The following is an 18,662-nucleotide window of genomic DNA, read 5'->3' on the forward strand; positions in this document are numbered from 1 at the left end:
TGGATTGCCTGCAACACTGCAAAATTACCTAAATTTACTTTTCAATCACACATAAATTATTATTATTCACAGGTTTACACACACACACAACATACACATTTATGTTTGGTATATATTCAGTGTGTATAGTTTTCCTCATATTTTCTTTGTTTCTGTGTGTCATTCACTCCAACAGTTGTTTTATATTTACATCCCTTCGGCCTTATTTCCATTCTACTTCCCATCAGTTATTTGCACATGCACCGAGGCAGCAAAAAAAAAAAAAAAAAATTATAACCCTTTACTAAAATCCCTGTTTCAGTGGATGTGAATGGATGCTAATAGCAGCACAATCAGGCAACTTTCTGAGTGCCGTAATTACTTCTGATGCAAACATTTTCCACTGATGACAGTATCCACACTGACATGATAATAACAATACAGTGAACTGAACACATTTAACCTAGATCTCGAATGACAGAGAGGAAGGGGTATATTCAGTGTGTGTCGTTTTCCTCATATTTTCTTTGTTTCTGTGTGTCATTCACTCCAACAGTTGTTCTATATTTACATCCCTTCATTCTTATTTCCATTCTACGTCCTGTCAGTTATTTGCACATGCACCACAGCAGGTCGTCCATAAAAAAAAAAAAAAAAAAAAAAAAAAAATCACCCTTCACTAAAATACTTGTTTCCGTGGATGTGAATGGATGCTAATAGAAGCACAAGTGTGGAAGTAATTATTTCTGATGTAGGCTCAATGTCATCATCACTGTCGTGATAATAATGATACAGTGAACTCAAAATATTTAGTTTTAGTGCTGTGTTTGCTGTGCTGTCAAGGACTGATCATCATCACCATGGGAGATTTAGCAAATGTCACGATTTCCTGTCTGTTTGTGCCTCTGTTGGTACTGTAGGTGGTGTGTGTTTGTAGAGGTCAGGGTGTAGGCTGGAGCTTCACTTTGCTTCCGCTGTATTTTGTTTGGCTGGAAAGAAAAAATGGACATGCTGCTTGGTAACATGTCCTTCTACAGAATTAATCTGACCTTCATTCATTTTTACAGAGGATTTCTCAATGTTTTCACTTTCTTGTTTTGATTACAGCCTCATCTCTGACATTTGCTGTTATGAATGCCACCCACTGACAACCTCCAAGGCAGAATGCATTATTGAGAAGTTTACAGTGAATCGACTGCGGTGATGTCAACCAGCCTTTAAATTGGTGCTGCTCTGTATATTTGCCCCGTGGCAGAAAAATCAAGTGTCTTTTTAATGAGAAAACAAAGATTTAAAAAATTCACTGACACCACTGTGCGTAAACATGATGTACTTCCACACATAATGCATCTGTGTGTTTGCACACTCATCTACATGCTGTGTGTGTTTCTGTTTGTGCTTCTTGAATCCATTGACATTCATTTAAATCTGATCCTTGGACTGTTCTTGTCTGAGTGCACTCCATGACCCCATCCCCCTGCTAGGCACCCTGTCGGTGGGACAAAGAGCGTGTTGTTATATGAGGGGCTTTAGATGTGTAATTACCCCCAATCTGCTCTGCAGGAAGCTCCATAAACACACAACTACATACCTCGCACCTGAAATCTACACTGAGCAGGGGAACCGAGAAATTCTTCAAACCGGGGACATAAACACGAGTGACAGCAAAGACTGAGCAAACAAATCTTTCTCTCCTTCAGCTGCACTCCCATAAAAATGAGTGAAATCAGACCTCAGGAGACAAAAACAAAGATTTTTTTTTTTTTTACAGTTGCATGCACATTATCTGCTTCATTAAGTCTTAGCTTTGGTATGTGAGAACCCTCTCTCGGAAATTAAAGTAATTATCATCCTTTTTCCACCACCACTCCCACTGAAGAAACTAGGTTATTTAATTGTGTGCCTGCTGGCTGCAAGATCCTGATATTTGCCTGGAAATTTGCATATTGAGCATTGCATGAAAATGTGTGACCTTTTCTTTTTGACCCCCGGGGTGATCGTTTACATTCCAAATTCACATGTGAAAGAAAAGGCCATGCAGGGTAAGAGTGAGAGAGAGGGTGCAAGAGTAAAAATGAAGGAATGGGGGATGTGCAGTAAAACTGCCGCCACAATGATTCACTGTCATCCTGGAAATCATACACACTATTATGATGACATGTGCTTTTTTTCCACACTGATGCTGCGATTTACACAGGAGGGATTTAGTGCACCATTGAAAGGACTAAGACAGTATTGTCTGTCTTTGGCAAGAAACAGCATTAGCTGCTTACCAAAGACAACACTGACTATAAATGAAGTGTGGGAGATGATGAAACCAGCGTTCACATAAAGACACTTGAAAATGAAATCTGAAAAAGCTGGATCAACCAGTTGGTACTGGCACCCAACAAATCACCAAACGTTCACACACACACACACACACACACACACAAAACACAACAACAACCACAGGCACACACGTGTGCACCCGCAGCCACTCATACACATAAGTGAAGGATCTTAATTTAAAAGCACTGAAAGTGGCTGAAATAGAGGAAACATGCTCTCACATGCATGGAAAACACATGACCTCTGGGGAGGATTTGCATTTAAGAGAGATCAAGGTTTAAAGCCACGGCCTACGACATACGAGCATTTTCTAGGCTCCGAGAGCTGATTCTTCTTTAATCATTTCTTTCACACTCTGCTGTATGTGTGGGCTGGGGCAATGTAAGTTATGCTATATATGGTTTCTACTGCTTAAGGAAGGAAGATTACAGGTTTTGGATGTTAAGAGGACAACAACACAAGAAAACTGCAAATTCAACTTTCCAATTACTACACATCTTCTTTAATCATTTACCAAAAGTTTTAATCAATCAATCAGACTTTATATTTAATATAAACACCCTCATTATTCATATTACACTTAATTCCACCCACGCAGAAATGTCATATATGACCTATATGTCCCTATATCAAAAGCAATGTTCCCACATATGTGTCACCTATAAAGGGATATATTATCATTACATATATACATCCTCTGGATATATGAAGATATTTGTACATATAAAAAAAAAAACATTATATAGAAATTCTATATTCTTATATATGATTTTCTTATTCATTTGAATGTCAATCTATTCGTATCTTGCCATTCTGGGAAAGTGGTCTCAGATATTAGGACCCTACATATCAATATAAAATGACAGGCTATGGGATGGATATTATGTAATATATGTCTACAATATAAGCATACATACATAAACATACATACATACATACAACATTTGTATGGGCTATGACATATATTTTATTTCATATGTATTTATATTGGGTATGGGCAGGAAGAGCTGTCCTGTATATTTTGTAAGTAATCTCATCACAGCAGAGCTAAATGCTCATGTCAGGATGCTAATGTGTGTGTCACTATGACAATGCTAATATTTTCTAATAAGCATGAAAGTACAGATGAAGTGGGGCTGTCATTAGTTTAGCAGTGGAGAAATTAAAATGTTCTGATCTAATAATGGTGCTAGATGCAAAGTTAAGGGATCAAGTAAAGTTATTACAATCAGAAAGGTGCATAAGTATCTGCACTAAACTTTTAAACTGATCCATCCAGAAGTATATCAGATATTTCAGTCAGGACCAAAGTGGTGGACCAACTCACCAACATCCTTAGAGTCCTGATGCTCATGCATAGAAAATATGTTTGGCATGTGTTACTGGATCAGCTTCTGCAATGTCCCACAAGCAACCTTCCAAGACTATGTTCCAAGACTTGGCACTAGTGTATCCCTTGAATTTGCATTCATGTTTGCCATTAATAACAATAATAATATATACGAAGGAGTGCATTCATCAGTGACTCCATGATAGATTAATTGATCAGTTGCCATAATTGAAAAAACACCTTGAGTGTGACGAGATTAATTTCTGTCTATTATGCCTGATTGATATTTCCATTTTCATTCATCCTGCTTCTTTCTCGGCTCCGTATTTACGCTGAATGATAAATCACTGCGCTTCCCCCACACAGCTGCTGCTTTGATGCATCTTTTATTCCTCTCATTGCCTTTACAGCGCTGCCCTCTGACCTCTGAGATCAGTCATGTTGCAAGCAGAGTGTGACTGATCCTCCTGCAGCCCCCTCCTCTGAAGACAAGCTGACAGGATCAGCCCATCCTTCATGTCTTGATGTGGGGAGCCCCTAACTTCGTTGAAATGGCTCCTGTGTTAGCATTCCTCCGCATTCCTCGACTGGACTTGACATGGTGTCATGAGCACAAGTTCAACCATGTCCAAGGTGCTTATTTTTGCCCGCAAGATAATTTCCCTTCATAACAAAAATACACACAGGCTGCATTCCTAAATATGAGGTTAGAATAACACACCCACCCCAAAGCAAAGTGCTCTTACTGTATCTTTGAAGAGAAATGCTGTAAAGTATGTGCACCTACTGATGTCTAAATGATGGCAGCCATAAACCTTTTCTTCACTTACTTTATAGGAGAGAAAATGCGAGTAGTTACAGTTTATAAGCTGCGGTTGTTTTATGAGAGGGATATATTCGTATATAATATAAGGTGGTGAATGATGACTCATGCCTGTGAACGTGGGAATGCGGCAAGATATTTACTATACAGCAAAGTTCTCACTCTGCAGTGATGAAGTTTATGAGCAGCCACCATTCCTGCAGAAAGTGGAGACGATGGGAAACGTAAACAAAGGAGAGGTGCAAATGTGCAGCAGATAAACAGACCCGTCCTCCGGGAGAAAGAGAGAGAGCAAGAGCACAGACAGAGGTGAAGGGAAACGCAGAGAGCCTGAGATGTGAGTGTAAGGTAGTTACGTGTGAGCTGACTTTCAGGAGAGGCGGACGCCGCACAAGGCTCCACTGTTAGAGGGCAGGACGAGGGGAAAGGAGCAGCTGTCTGCCCGAGCAGGCTGTGATACGCTGCAAACCCCCCCCCCCGGCTCAGCTGTCAGAGCCTGGAGAAATGGTCAATTCACATACAGGACATTGGGTCAGTGTTCAAGGACTGATGGGACATGGATATACAGGAAAGTGTGTGTTCTTGACAACATGCATGGGAGCAACACACACAGTAGCACATTTGTGAGCAAATGTATAGGCATGCTGAGAAACCACATACAAGCACACTCGTTACATTTAACACACTTCAAAATACACCTTGTTTTATTGCCTCTACATATTCTACAACTGAACTCCACATAACTGTATATTGAGCAGATATGTATACGATTTACAGGATATGAAATGATGGAAACTGTAATTACATGCCCTGATCTTCCAGCATAACATGTGCCTTATATAAACTCAACAACAAATCATATTTACACAGAAACCCTTTAGCAAGCATCCATCCATGTAATCATCTGTCCTCATAACTCACAGCTGCTGAAGCTTGTACCTCTGATTTTGTATATACAGTATATCCTGCACACTGTCATCACTGACTTTATTATAGTCAAAATGTTTGGGTCAGGGACTTTCAACAGGCATCAAATTCACAAATGTGACTCAACACATCTTTATACTAAAGCCACAGGCTGTAACAGCCATTCAGAATACGAAAACACCTGAAACAATTAATCATCAACGACCGATGACAACATTCTTGAAATGAGACAGAAAATTCACGTCAGAACCCGGAGATACAAATAAAAATAGAGAAAAGAAACAGAAATGTGGTGTTAAATATTAGACAGGCAATGCAGAATAAGCTGTTTTTATCAACTTAAAAATGATTCAAAAAGTGGGGCTGGTCAGACAGTGACCAGCCCATGATTCATAACCAATAGGTCATAACTGTATGAGTTATTTTTCTTCATGAAGAACCGGGCAATACAATTATTATTGTATTAGTATTAAGGGACAAATGGCCAATATGTGGCTATATGTTAAATGATAATTTATTTTTAGCATTAATATCTTGACTATGAAAGGTCTGTTTAACATATGCATGTGAATGAGAAACCTGCTCTTTCATACTCCTGATTAAAGCTATCTAGTTTGGTTTTTCTTCACCAGACCCTTCGTGCAGTGCTTTTGTGAATAGGAAAATGTGCCATTTCTAATATATATTTTATAGATGTTTTCAGTAAAAAGGAGTAAAAATAACTTTCAATAGTCTTGGAGCAAATACTGACAACTGGCTCTTCTAGGTAAATGTATTCCTTTCTGTCTGTTTTTTTTTTTTCATCCTGCCAGAAACCTAACTTCTTTGTCCACGACAGTTGTCATGGCTCGACACTTGTTAGCTTTGACAGAGGCATTGTGGTGATGTGAACAGTGATGAGGAGCAGAGGGCGTGGGTGTCTGCAGAGGAATCGCTTCTGCTCAGTCTTGTCAAGATTGAGCTGGAGTTGGAGGGCAGACATCCAGCTGGAGATGTAGACCGGAGAAGCACGATGTGTCCATCAAGTGAGGTTTTTAAAAATGGAAAATGTGGGGTAGAGCTGAGCGTCATCAGCATAGCATTTATCAGAGAAGATATGGAACGTGATTGTGGAGCTAACGTGTGCATAGCAGAGGATAATCCAACAGAACCCTGTGGAGAGAGTGCAGTGGGGTCAATGCTGAAATCCTCTCCGCCGTCACTGATGAGAGGGGTCAGTTTGGAGCCACGGAGAAGCAGAAACAGACAAACAGGGCAGCTGGGACAGAAACAGGAGGATGTGGGTAATCAAAATGCCAGATTTCATTTGATAATGATGGTTTGTCTTTGCCTTTTGAAAAAAAAAAACACAAATAGAACAAATGAAAAAACATAATTTTGTTGGGCTGCAAAACTTGAGACAATCAAGAAGAAGCCACAAAGAAATATGAAAGTAGTAGACAAACTCCTGTGTTCTTCTATGTCACCCACTTTATAATGTAGTGAAAACATCTATTGCAAGTCACAAGGTCTATGACCCCAAAAATGTGGCAGCTAATGAATCTGTTGAGCAACTTTTATTGAAATGAAAAGGAAGAATAGATGAACTATCTTGAGGACTTACAGTAAGTGGGTAAAAAATATCTGCAAAAGGTCGGTTTGAATGAAAGTATAGGCTCACATGAAAATACCAGTAAAATATAATTATATATTTGTATTGTTGTATAGGTAATTACATTACTTGAAAATGAAGTATTGCTAATGACAAGTCTAAGCAACAATTTCAGCCAAAGAGGCCTGGAGCTGCTTGGCAAAGCTAAAAGGAAAAAGAAGCTAGAGATGCTGTGGCTACACTGTGTTGTAAATCTGTGAATTTGAGGGGAAGGCATCACAAAATCTGGGCATGAAATGAAGAAATAATGCTCTTGAATGAAGATAGGAAAGAAACTGCATATATCATGTTCACAGTGGATCTGATGCTGCCTGTCAGCAACTGTGAGGGAAACATTTTTTCCAACATGTCCAGGGTCTAGACACAGGGACGTCTGAGTGTGCTGCCATTTTATTGGCAATTTATTGAGTGAGTTGAACTCAATGTGTTTTTTAAAGCCGGAAGGTCAAAGTTCAGTGTTTTTCTCTGCTGATTGTTGCTGCTGCTCTGTGCTACATTTGATTCTCATTTATGTCTTCTCTCATGGTCGGTAGCAGGGTAGCATTTTATTCACATGAAGTTATGTTTCATTTATGAATTTTCATTTTTATGACATACTTTTACCTTCTCTCTGTCCCTCTTTTGTTAATTACTATTTGTCAGACATTGGACTCCTTACCACAATATCTATTTGCCGCATTTGTCTTGTTCTACTTTAATTAAAGTGACATGTTAATTCCATCTTTATCTATTGGTTTCCAGAGGAGGCAATTCTGCAGTGTCTTCTTCACAGTAATATCAATTATATTATCAGTCCTCCCACAGAACTGCAGATATGAAGATTAATGGTCTGATGATAATTGCGTAATGATTCTCCCGGCTATTATTATTAGCGGTTCTTACTTTAGAAAATCTTTCTTTGGTTATCACTTGACTGGATTGCCTTGGGCAACTATGGGGGAAAAAAAAAGTGATATGTTTTGCAAAAATAAATTAGACCCATGTATCTTCACAAAGTAAACATCGATTTGTTGAACAGACACATCTTGGGTGTTCTTGTGGTTGATTTTTTCAAAATTAGTTCTCTTTGATTTGGTTTTTATTGGAGAGTCTCATGAAGAATCAAACACAGCTCAATAGTGAAGTAAGTAACAAGATTAAAATTGATCATAACTAATGATAAACAGCGTCTAGGATGAGAAATATCTTAATACAACTGAGTAAATCCCTACTGTATAGGTGGAGGGTAATGGCTCACAGTATCCGCTGAGGAGATAAGTGAAACATACACAGCGTGGAAGAAAAAGAGAGGTCAGGAGGATGTGGAAAGGAAGAAATCAGCTGGCAGGAGGAGAAAGATAAATGACTGTGGTTTGGGAAGAAAGACTGGGATTCTCCTTAACATTCAAAATACCAGGGAAGCTGGAAGGAACCTTGAAGTGGAGTGTAACATCTGTGCCTGCGGAGTCCAAAAGTTCAGAGTGAAGTAGGGAACTTCCTCCAACCCATGACAAATCACAGACAGCGAGAACGACCGGAGACAAATAAGCTCAAAACTGTTTAGCAAGAAATGATTACAGGCTTAGACGGTATAAAGAGGGAGGTGGCTGAAAAACTGGTCTGCTGCATTACACCCGTAATTAGCAAACAAAAGCAAGTGTCAGTTTCTTTTTTTTTGTCCACCGTGTTTGAATTGCAACTGAAAACTGGAAATATAAGACATGTTTTGGTAAGGTTTCATTCTCCTCCTCTCCTCTTAGTTTATCTGATATCACCATTTTATTTTATTTTCTTTCCTTGAACCATCTTGAAAAAGATTACTTCAACACCTAATGCCTTGGTGTGTTTTAATCTCTCTAAGCTAAATGTGTTTGATCTTTAAGTTTTATTTGGGGCCTGAAAGTGGACACATTTTTCCCATGTTTATTCATAAGGGTGACACATATTTATCTTAGTAAGACTTTTTTAAATCATTTTTTAGAATAAGAATATAACAGTGATTTCACATTTGGCCTATTGAGTTTGTATTTCATACTCTTGCAGACAGCTTATCTGCTGGTTTTATTGCAATCCCTGCAGAATTTGCTGTATTACAGACTTAGAGCTGTTTACTGCAGCAGCTTCCAGTCCACCTATAAACTGCGCTCACTGCTTTTCAAAAGATACATTTTTCAGTGAGTAGCTAGTGAGTAGTGGTCATGCAAGCAATGTTTGTTATTCTTGAACAAGAAGAAGAAGAGTTGAACACTATTAACAGAGGTATGGGGCAACGTCCACACTACCACATTTTCATTTTAAAATGCTGTTTTAAAACAAAAATGAAGCAGTCTGCTTGGTGCTTGAAAACTCTGGAGTTGTGTGTGTGAGTGAACGTATCAAAAGTGATGCTTTTTAAAACTAGAACTTAGTTGTGTGGATGTAGCCTGAGTATTTTAACGTGTGTATGTGTGCGTTGGAGATAGTAGATAGATTTTTTTTATTTTAGTGGGGTTCCAAAACTACAAAACCACAAAGTTTTCGAAGTCCCAAAGTATGAACTGGACAGTCTCAACCTAACTGTTTGGTTCTGGAGCTCTTCACATCCTCCTCCCCAAAGAACAGTGATGTGATAAATAATGGAGAACTTGAAGAGCCAAAACTGGCCAAGGCTGAGTATCAACATCATGAGGTCTCAGGCTTCAGTCAGACAGCACTGAGTCCACTTTGGTGCAGAAAAGATAAAGGTACTGGAAAGAACTGACAATAACAGTGATGTGAGCAGTCAAAGTTTTCCCTCCATGAACTCTCCTCCAGCTCCACCGAATCACTCATCACATGCCACTATACACACTCCACTGTATAAATACTATGGATTTTCCCTCTCAGTCAACTGAAACATCACCCAGGACAAGAAATGCATGAAGCTGGAGTCCTCCCCCTCACAGCGGTTAAAGGTTATCCATAAAATCAACATGCATCTGTAACAAAATCAATGTGTACCAGTGCTCCACAGAAATCCAGGGGGATGATTCTGTAGATGGATACCAAAGTACATTTTCTATGCAGATTTGAAATCTACAGTATTGACATGGATTTTCAATATATAATGGAATATATTGAATATTATCTCTCACATACTGTAGGAGCGATACGATGCATTTTCCAAACATATACACTCATTAATTTTGGAACATATTATTTAACAACAATGTATTGTAGAACACCACATATATCAATACTGCAATATACAATGATGGAGGATTTTATATCACTGTCTGCAGCTGCCGTATATGCATCTGAAGTCAGTTGTTTTAACTGTGCTGCTGTTCAGATGTTTTAACTCATCAGCTAATAAAAGCTAAGTTTGCCTGTTGATTAAATGCGTTTCTTTCACTTACTGTTTCACTGATGCACTGATTCAGTTTTCCATGGACCTCTCTCAGCTGCTCGAAGTAGTGAACATCCTTGCTGGCAAAAGATGTGTTTTGTCGTTGTTTGCGTTTGATGTTCTCATTTTACGTCTTTCGGAAATCTCAGACCGCGCCAAGGGTTGAGATCCTTAACAACTTTCCTTCAAACTCTTAACAGTGACAGATCTTTCCATTGTTTGGCTGCTGCACATCTGGAAATTGTGTGTGTGTGTGTGTGTGTGTGTGTATTTTGCTACTATGATGACAGCAACCCTGAGTTGTTGTCACTACTTAACTGCTTAATAAAGGGTGTTAACACAGTGATTTAGTGGTTTTCTTCTTCTGTTTTGATGGGTTTAAAATTTAAAAGTGCAAAAGAGAAATAATCTTGTGCCACTCTCTCCTCATCCTCAAGGCCACTTTGGGAATCACTGCCCTAATGTACAGTATGTGTACCACAATACTGTCAGTAGGTGTATTTGGATGTGAGTGTAAAGCACTATTATTGTGTTAGTGTGCACAATATTTGATGGCAAACACAACAGTACAAAATAGATACAAACCAATACATCAGCCCTGCCACAAAACCTTCCTATAAGAAGTTTTATCATGGTTGCATCATGGTGCCTATATGATCATGTCCACCCCCTGTATTTTTGTGCTTACATGTACATAGGTATTTGGCGCACACTTGCAGGCCTGTTAGCTCACACTGACTGTAGTATACACAGCTTGCGTTATGACCAAAGAATTCACCAGATGTTTTCCAAATGCAAGACAAGGCAAGCTCCCCCTGAGCTTATCAGTAAAGCTTGGGGAAATTCCCCCGTTACATGACTACATTCCTGGCTCGGCATCGACAAAAGATAAGAGTCTTTGGTGCTTGTGACAGGGGAAATTGCCGGTAAACAAACAACCAAATCTTTGCCTGATAAAACAAGAAAGAGAAAGGGCCCTTGCACTGGCACTGTGTGTTTGTGTGTGTGGGCAGACAGTATGTGTTCATACCTCTCTGCACCGCATTTGCTTCCTTATCTCCCATCGGCACATGAGAGGGTTCCCAGTGAGCAGCCGTCCCTTTGAAATCCTCCCTGTATGTTTGTTTATGTCAAGCACTCGCGTGTTTCGGGGATTACATCTTTTCTTTTCCTTTCCTGAACTCCCCTCCTCGTTTGCCTCAGAGGAATTCAGCAGCGACTCCCCCTGCTACCTCCCGACACACACATTTACTTGTTAGAATGCACACTTCTACCCAAAGGCAAGGATTATGAAAGGTTATTAGGAGAATTTAATGCATAACAAAAAAAAACGTAGTTTGGCATCTCAAAAACTGCAGGCAACGTGATAAAACAGGGTAAAGATAATTCATTAAAATTTAATAAAATCTGAATATTTAGAACCAGTACAGCAGCAGTCAAACAAACCTTCCTATTGCCAGTGCACAAAGTATTTGTTGCACCACACTTCTCCCTCAATCATCCTTTGGGCTTAATGGTCAGACTAATTAGGTCGTCAGAGAATACTGCTGTCAGACCAGTCAGAGCTGTCACTAGAGAGGAACCCGGAGAGACCATTAGAGCCTCAATTGATGTCCACTAGACAATCCCTGCAAGGGTTGTTCATTTCAGACTAAATGAGCCCCTGCAGCTATTCCCAAGTACACAGGCAGAACGCTCCAATCACTGTTGGTTCATTTCATATTTATTAGTGGTCTGAAAAGCTCCCCCATGGCTGAGCATTCGTATATAACTAATTTGCATCAGCAAATGCTGTATTTTTTAAAGGACAGATAATGTCAAGTGATTTTTTTTTTTTTCCAACATTGGATTTGTTTATACCAGAGAAGAATTTGCATTTAATTGATATGATTTTAAAATCAACTGTATAAACATAAGAAAATAGTGATACAGTAGATGATTCAGCATTAGGCTTAAATGCATCACATATATAAACTATACACATCATCATAATCAGTTAATTCACAGTCGATGGGTGTGCCATAGGGATGTGATCTGAATGGAGTTTGCTTTGTGTACAGGCACTGTTTGATAATTACAAATGTACTGGACAGGTCCATAGACTTGAATACTCATAAACTCATCAGAATGGGCTCAGTTAATCAGTGTGTAGTACTGAGCATTTTCAAATATGAATCTGTTCGTATTGTATAAAATGGCTGAGACATAAAGACAATGGACATATCTGTGGACTTATTTTTAAAGTCATAAAAGCTAAATACAAAGAATGACGCATTATTTGGTATAAGGGTTGCTTTGGTAACATTTAAATTGCAGGAGAAGAAACAAGATCAGAAAAATCATGTTTTCAGAGACTGAAACTGCAGGAAACATGTTAATATGACACATCATAATATATTAATAGGATGTAAACATATTTTGTAGGAGGCTTGGATTGAAAAGTATTGCATGAATACTGTGGCTCGGGCCATAAGGAGCCATCTTGATATAATGTTAACATAATTTCATTTGCCCTGGTCAGACGAGCTGCTCTCATAGATTTGGTTATCAAGGCTGCAGGTAACAAAAGCTGAAGAAGGGTTTGTCGTGCCAGGAATTCAACCATTAAGATCAGTGCGCAATGAAAAAGCACACAGACACTCACACGGAGAATGATCGTAAAAAGAAATTGAGAGTCTAAACACAGAGTCTCGTGTTGTAGTTTACTAATTAATGTGTGAAGCTATCCACATTTGGGAACAACCTTGATCACAGGATGAAATCTCTCCCCTGCCTGTCATTACTGGGGCTATGAATATGCAGGATGAATATATTAAAGACAGTGTCACAAGACACAAAGCTGACTTTTTAAGGTAATGTATTTTCTAAGGGCAGATAGCAGGATTTTTAAACCCACACATTTATTCGTTAAGTTGTTGCTGGTGTCTGATTTAGCAGAAAGACAGGCACATATCAGCTCAAACACCTCTCCCCACACTGAGTGTCACACACATTTTACATGATGACAGTATCAAAGTTTTCCCCTTATGTCATGAGCCAAGAATGTCGCTGAAATGTCAAGTCTCAACACGAATCTCAGCTGTGAAATCTCACACAGGCAGGGTTATATCACCGTTTAGCAAAGGTCTGAGCTGACCTGGAAGCAGTCAGATATAATTGATGTAATATTCAACAGACTCAATAAGTGCTCGGATTCGGACCAGTGAGCTACTCTGCTGATGACTCACTCTGAGTCATATGCTCAGAAAAGTAAACTTTGGAGGGGAGAAGTCCCTACTTCATTGTAAAATAGTTTATGTATTTGCATTTCTTCTCTGCCTTCTGTTATACCATGGATAATAACTCTGTCTAGGGTGATGAATGCTCTATGCAGATGTATCAAATGGCTCCACATTTAGAGAACAAACTTTCCTGCTGACTCTCTGTGCTGCTGAAATGGAGACTGAGCATCCTCATCCATTTCTTGTCCTTTTTTTTTTTCCCCCTCTGTGCAGCGCACAGACTTAACTATCACTTTGTGGTAGTTTACTGCAAACACTGTGATTTCATAATAAGTGTTGACAAACACTTTCATGTCTTTCATTTATTTTAATGCATACACCGCGTCAACAGCAGTTATTGTCTCTGGTAAAAGAGGACGCTCTAATTTTTGTTTTCTTTTGACACATTCCTGTAACATAAAGTCATGTGTTATGAGGAACTTCTCCTAAGCGTCTTTGTATTTTACTCTTCATCTGAAATGATAAATCTTTTATCGCAGATGGAAGTCACTGTGGTTTGACACGGTGACTTCAAAGCAAACTTGGCCTTGACTGAGTGAAGTATGCCGTTGCCGCCCTGCTCACAGTTGACTGATCAAGTTCCTACCTGAACACTTGTCACTCAGTTTGACTCAAATTGGCTGTTTAAACAGTTTAGCCAACGGCCATGGCCACCCCAGAGTATTGGGAAGATTTATGACGGATATCAAACTTATTTTATTGTTACATAATTATACATTGCATAATTGTGCTATGTAAGTGCTATGTTGTAAAGTGCATAATCATTGGTTTGTATTCATAAACTCTTGAGCAATGTAACTAATGCATTTAAAAGACTTGTTGGATAATGATGATGATGATGATGATGATGATGATGATGAATAACCAATATCTAAACAGTAGCTAGCATCACGCTGATGCAGGAATAATTCTACACGTGCAAACCTCCCAGATCACAACAAAATTAGTGGCTTGGTTTTGAAACAGAAAAGTGAAATGGAACTGGACATTTTAACGTTACACCCAAAGTCGCAAACGTTACCAAACAACATCCATGTACATTTATGCACACTAAGGCATGTTTTTACCTTAACAGACTGGTTTGTCATTAGAAAATAACCTAATTTCCTTTATGGCTGACAATTAGACAAAAAGACTGAAACCACTCTCATCTCTGTTTGTTAGATATAAGGCTACAGACAATGCTAATGTTCACCAATTCTCATTCGTTTAATCAGTATAAAAACTGAAGAGTAAAAATGAAAATGGCCCCTTTTAACTAAAGGTCTATGTGTCGGTATTTATAACCAATAACCAATAACTTCCCGCAGCTAGCCAAGTTCTGGTCAGCTGTTTCCCCCAGTTTCCAGTCTTTGCACTATGCTAAGCTTACCGGCTGCTGGCTGTAGCAACTTTTGCTTTAAGAATAAACCGGCTGTATGCTGCTGTCAGGGTTCAAAAATCATGGTAAAAATGCACTTCACATTGTTCCACTAATATCTAATTTAGAGACATTTTCCTACTTTCAATATAAGGCTGAAATTGGCAAATACATTTTAAACGCGCACACATAATTTGTCTTCCACTGAAACAATCAAAAGCAAATATATCATTTCTTTCCTCTCTTGACATTAAGTATGAGCTGTAGTGCTTCCAGCATATTTCCCTTCTTTCTTTAATTCAGCAGAATTAGATGTAGAGGCTTCTGTAATGGCCCCCCGGAGGCATGAAATTATGAGAGTCAGAGAGAGCAAGGTAATTACCATCAAGACTTTGGGCCTCAACCAAAAGCACATTACCCACTTCAAATGCTGAGAGAGAAATGCAAACACAGAAGCAAGATAGCTACATAGCTGCTTCACTGAACCCTCTGACCACCCATTTCTGCCAGGGCTGGGATTACGGAGGAGCATTGTTTAAAGAGGTATTCCATTTTTGGTTTAAAGATGCAGTGGTGGTGCTTGGATTTACAGTGTTCAACTACATTACCTGAAAACCAGCATACCACTATACTTCAATATCAAGCCTCTATAACATATACTGTAATTTGTTTATTTTAATCCCCCCATGAAAATATTCTCAAGTAGAAGAGTTAGGCTGGTGTATCTGCACAAAGGGTGATATTAGAAACTTAGGCTCATGGTAGCAGCAAAGTTAAGTAAATATTTGGAAGTCAGCTGCAAATATGTTCCGTCTAACTGTGTTCTACGTTACATGCTATTTGCTATTGATGGTGTACTTTGAGGCAGGTATGGCTAGCCAGACTGTGGCGACTGAAGGCAAATATAGCGCCTCTTTTAATTTGCAATCCCGCCGTTTTGTGCTTGTGCAAACACAGGCAATTCGATTTTTACTGTATTTGGATTCTACTTCCTGCCTTGAAAATGAAAGACCGCTGCATAAACGCTAATAATGTACTCCATCTTTTGGAGCGGCTGTGTAATGGCTTGTGTATCTTATGTTTTATTAGTTTTTCTTAAAGCATCTCAGAGCCTCATTTGTACAGTTCAGAGACAGCATCGACACAGTGATGCAACCATTATGCTCTCGCCAATCAATAGTTATCAAAAAGGCACTAACTAGATGCAGTGTATATGGAGATCATGTCCACGACTGGCTCAGACACCCAGGACAGGCAGAAATGAAAAAAAAAAAAAAAAAATCTATAAACAATACAAACATGCCAACGGATGATTATGTGAGGACTACTCAATCCTGACCCCAGAGGTAAACATTAAAAATGAAATAGTGCGTTGGTGCTCTTAGTAAAACTGCTCTCACAAGGGAGCAGATATTGTTGTAGTAAATAAAATGGTGGTGGGAGCCTAGAGACTACATGCTGTGGTTATTAGTGTGTTCCCCAGACCGCCTGTGAAGGAGAAACACTTTCCCCTCCCTTGCCAATAACTGCAGTTCTTTGTGTGCGCTGCAAAGCTCATTATTGCACTGAGCAGCCTCTAAATTTGAATACATATGAATAAGGGACTGTGACGTCTTGAAATGGTCAAAAGAGCAAAGATATTCAGTCAGTTGATGGTAAAAATCTACATTTAAAGCACTGAACAGACTCTAAAATTTATAAGTAGTGTATAAAATTCACATAAATGGCTGCTGTGTTGTTAATTATGAAAAATGAACCGGTCATACTCATGAGCAGCTCCCTATATCACACTGAATGCTATTTTGTGTGGTGCAGATTTTATTGCAGCTGGGAGTGCGGTCTTTCCTGTCTCATCTCATCTCTCTGAGGTTGGGAGTCGTTCTGCTCCGAAGATTTAATTTTCTCCAGCATGAAATTGAACCTCTGTCCACTCGTACTTGCAGCAGAGGGGTGCCTTGACCTGCGGTTTTACCCACTGAAAACACAAATCTGAACCTGGGTCACGTAGCCCGGCATAAACAACGGCAAACAGCGAGATCGAGTCCAGAGTGCTCTTAAAAGGCCAACCAAGTGACCCCGGTAAATACAGGGGCCATATATAGGGATATTGATCTCTTTCTAATATACTTTATTCAGCCACTAGAAAGAAACTTCTCTTTCACCCTTCAGGGACCAACATACTTGAGCAGGTCAGGACTTATAGGAAGACATAATCACAACAATGCACCAGTTGGAATAATTGGCTGAGTAGTGACCCTGATTGTTGAAGCTTTAAAGGGACCTGTATTGTGGGCTACTGAGTGTAATGGAAAGCTGTTATTAGTATGACATCTGTATCTGTTTAAAGCACAGAAATAATGTATACTGGAAGTATTGGATAATAAATAATAAAACATACATAAAATACTGAACTTCAAGTTTAACAGAATCTAAATAAAATGGTCTGGGAGGAAATGAATAGCAGAAAGAGGTTCAATTTTATATTGTACAATTTAGAAATGGGAGGTTGTGTAGATAATGGGAGGAAGCTCAGAAAAAAAGAAAGCTATTGAAAGAAAGAGAGCTATTGACCTATTGCTTTTTTTTTTTTAAGAGACTATATGAAAGTTTTCTCTGCCTGGTTTCTTGCAAGGAGTGGGTGAGGGAGACTGTTGCTTGAACAGAGCTTCACCCATTGTTGTCTTTATAATACTAGAGGTTATAATACACCCTCTGAGCAGCGCTGCATCTCTAGGACAGATTGGATGCTACAGCAAGTCGCTATCAGAAAGTTAGGAAACGGGATGGAATGGACTGGCATTTGCTGGTTATCATGCTAACTCCAGGAGAAGAAAAGGCATGATAGAAAAAAGAGTTAACATTGGCGTTGCTATCCACCACTGGAGAATGAAGTTTGATGCAACGCGCAACACTTCTCAAAATCACGAGTAAACACTGTTAATGCTAACACTGACTATGTAGCAAGATGTTTGTTGAATTCCTGCCCATAGCTGAATAAAGATGTTCTCTGATGAATGGCATGTTAGCTAAGGTTATATGAAAGCTTTGTGTTATCAAAACCAAACTGGAAGACTAGAAGGAAAGCGTTGGATTAACGTTAATTTGAAAAGCAGGGCTTTTGATTTCAAAGGATGAGACAGATCGATCAGCATGAATTAAAAGCAACTTCCAACTTCCTACATGAAAGCAAAAGAGAATGATGGATACAAACTGTATCATGTATATTTTAATTGGACCTTGTTTGTGCAGTTTGCTCGAGAGATACCTCCAAATGTTCATTTATCGGTATCCTGTCAGGGATACTCAGAGGGTTACAATAACTTATGTTCAGGGCGTGGTACAGTTGTAGCTGCCTTGACACATTAGCGCTATTATTCATCTACTTTATCTACACACACTTAAAATAATTTACAAACTTGGCATTTCATAGTCCTTTAATATCAAGACCACAATGATTTATTCTTCCATTAATTGTATTTACCTTTTGGCCACCACTGAGCTGCACTGTGGTCGAACAATTTGTGGAGATCTGTTGTAAAATAACTCATATACATTTTAATATATAAAGCCCCTAAACCACAGGAGGTGTTTGCTGAATAATAGTGTTTTATTTACACAATATACTATGTGTAAC

At 39.0% G+C, this 18,662-nt stretch overlaps 1 long non-coding RNA gene across 1 annotated transcript in view; it reads right to left on the reverse strand.

Moving 5' to 3' along the window:
- Window positions 1–3,281: 3,281 nt before the first annotated feature.
- Window positions 3,282–18,662, reverse strand: part of LOC139611100 (uncharacterized) — a 46,006-nt gene continuing 30,625 nt past the window's right edge. Inside the window, exon 3 of the long non-coding RNA XR_011686258.1 lies at window positions 3,282–4,959. This is a non-coding gene — a long non-coding RNA (uncharacterized lncRNA). The remainder of the gene's footprint in view (window positions 4,960–18,662) is intronic.

The sequence above is a fragment of the Trachinotus anak genome, unplaced genomic scaffold, assembly GCF_046630095.1.
Source record: "Trachinotus anak isolate AG129_WGS33_773 ecotype Australia unplaced genomic scaffold, CSIRO_AGI_Tana_v1 ptg000028l, whole genome shotgun sequence".
Lineage (NCBI taxonomy): Eukaryota > Metazoa > Chordata > Actinopteri > Carangiformes > Carangidae > Trachinotus > Trachinotus anak.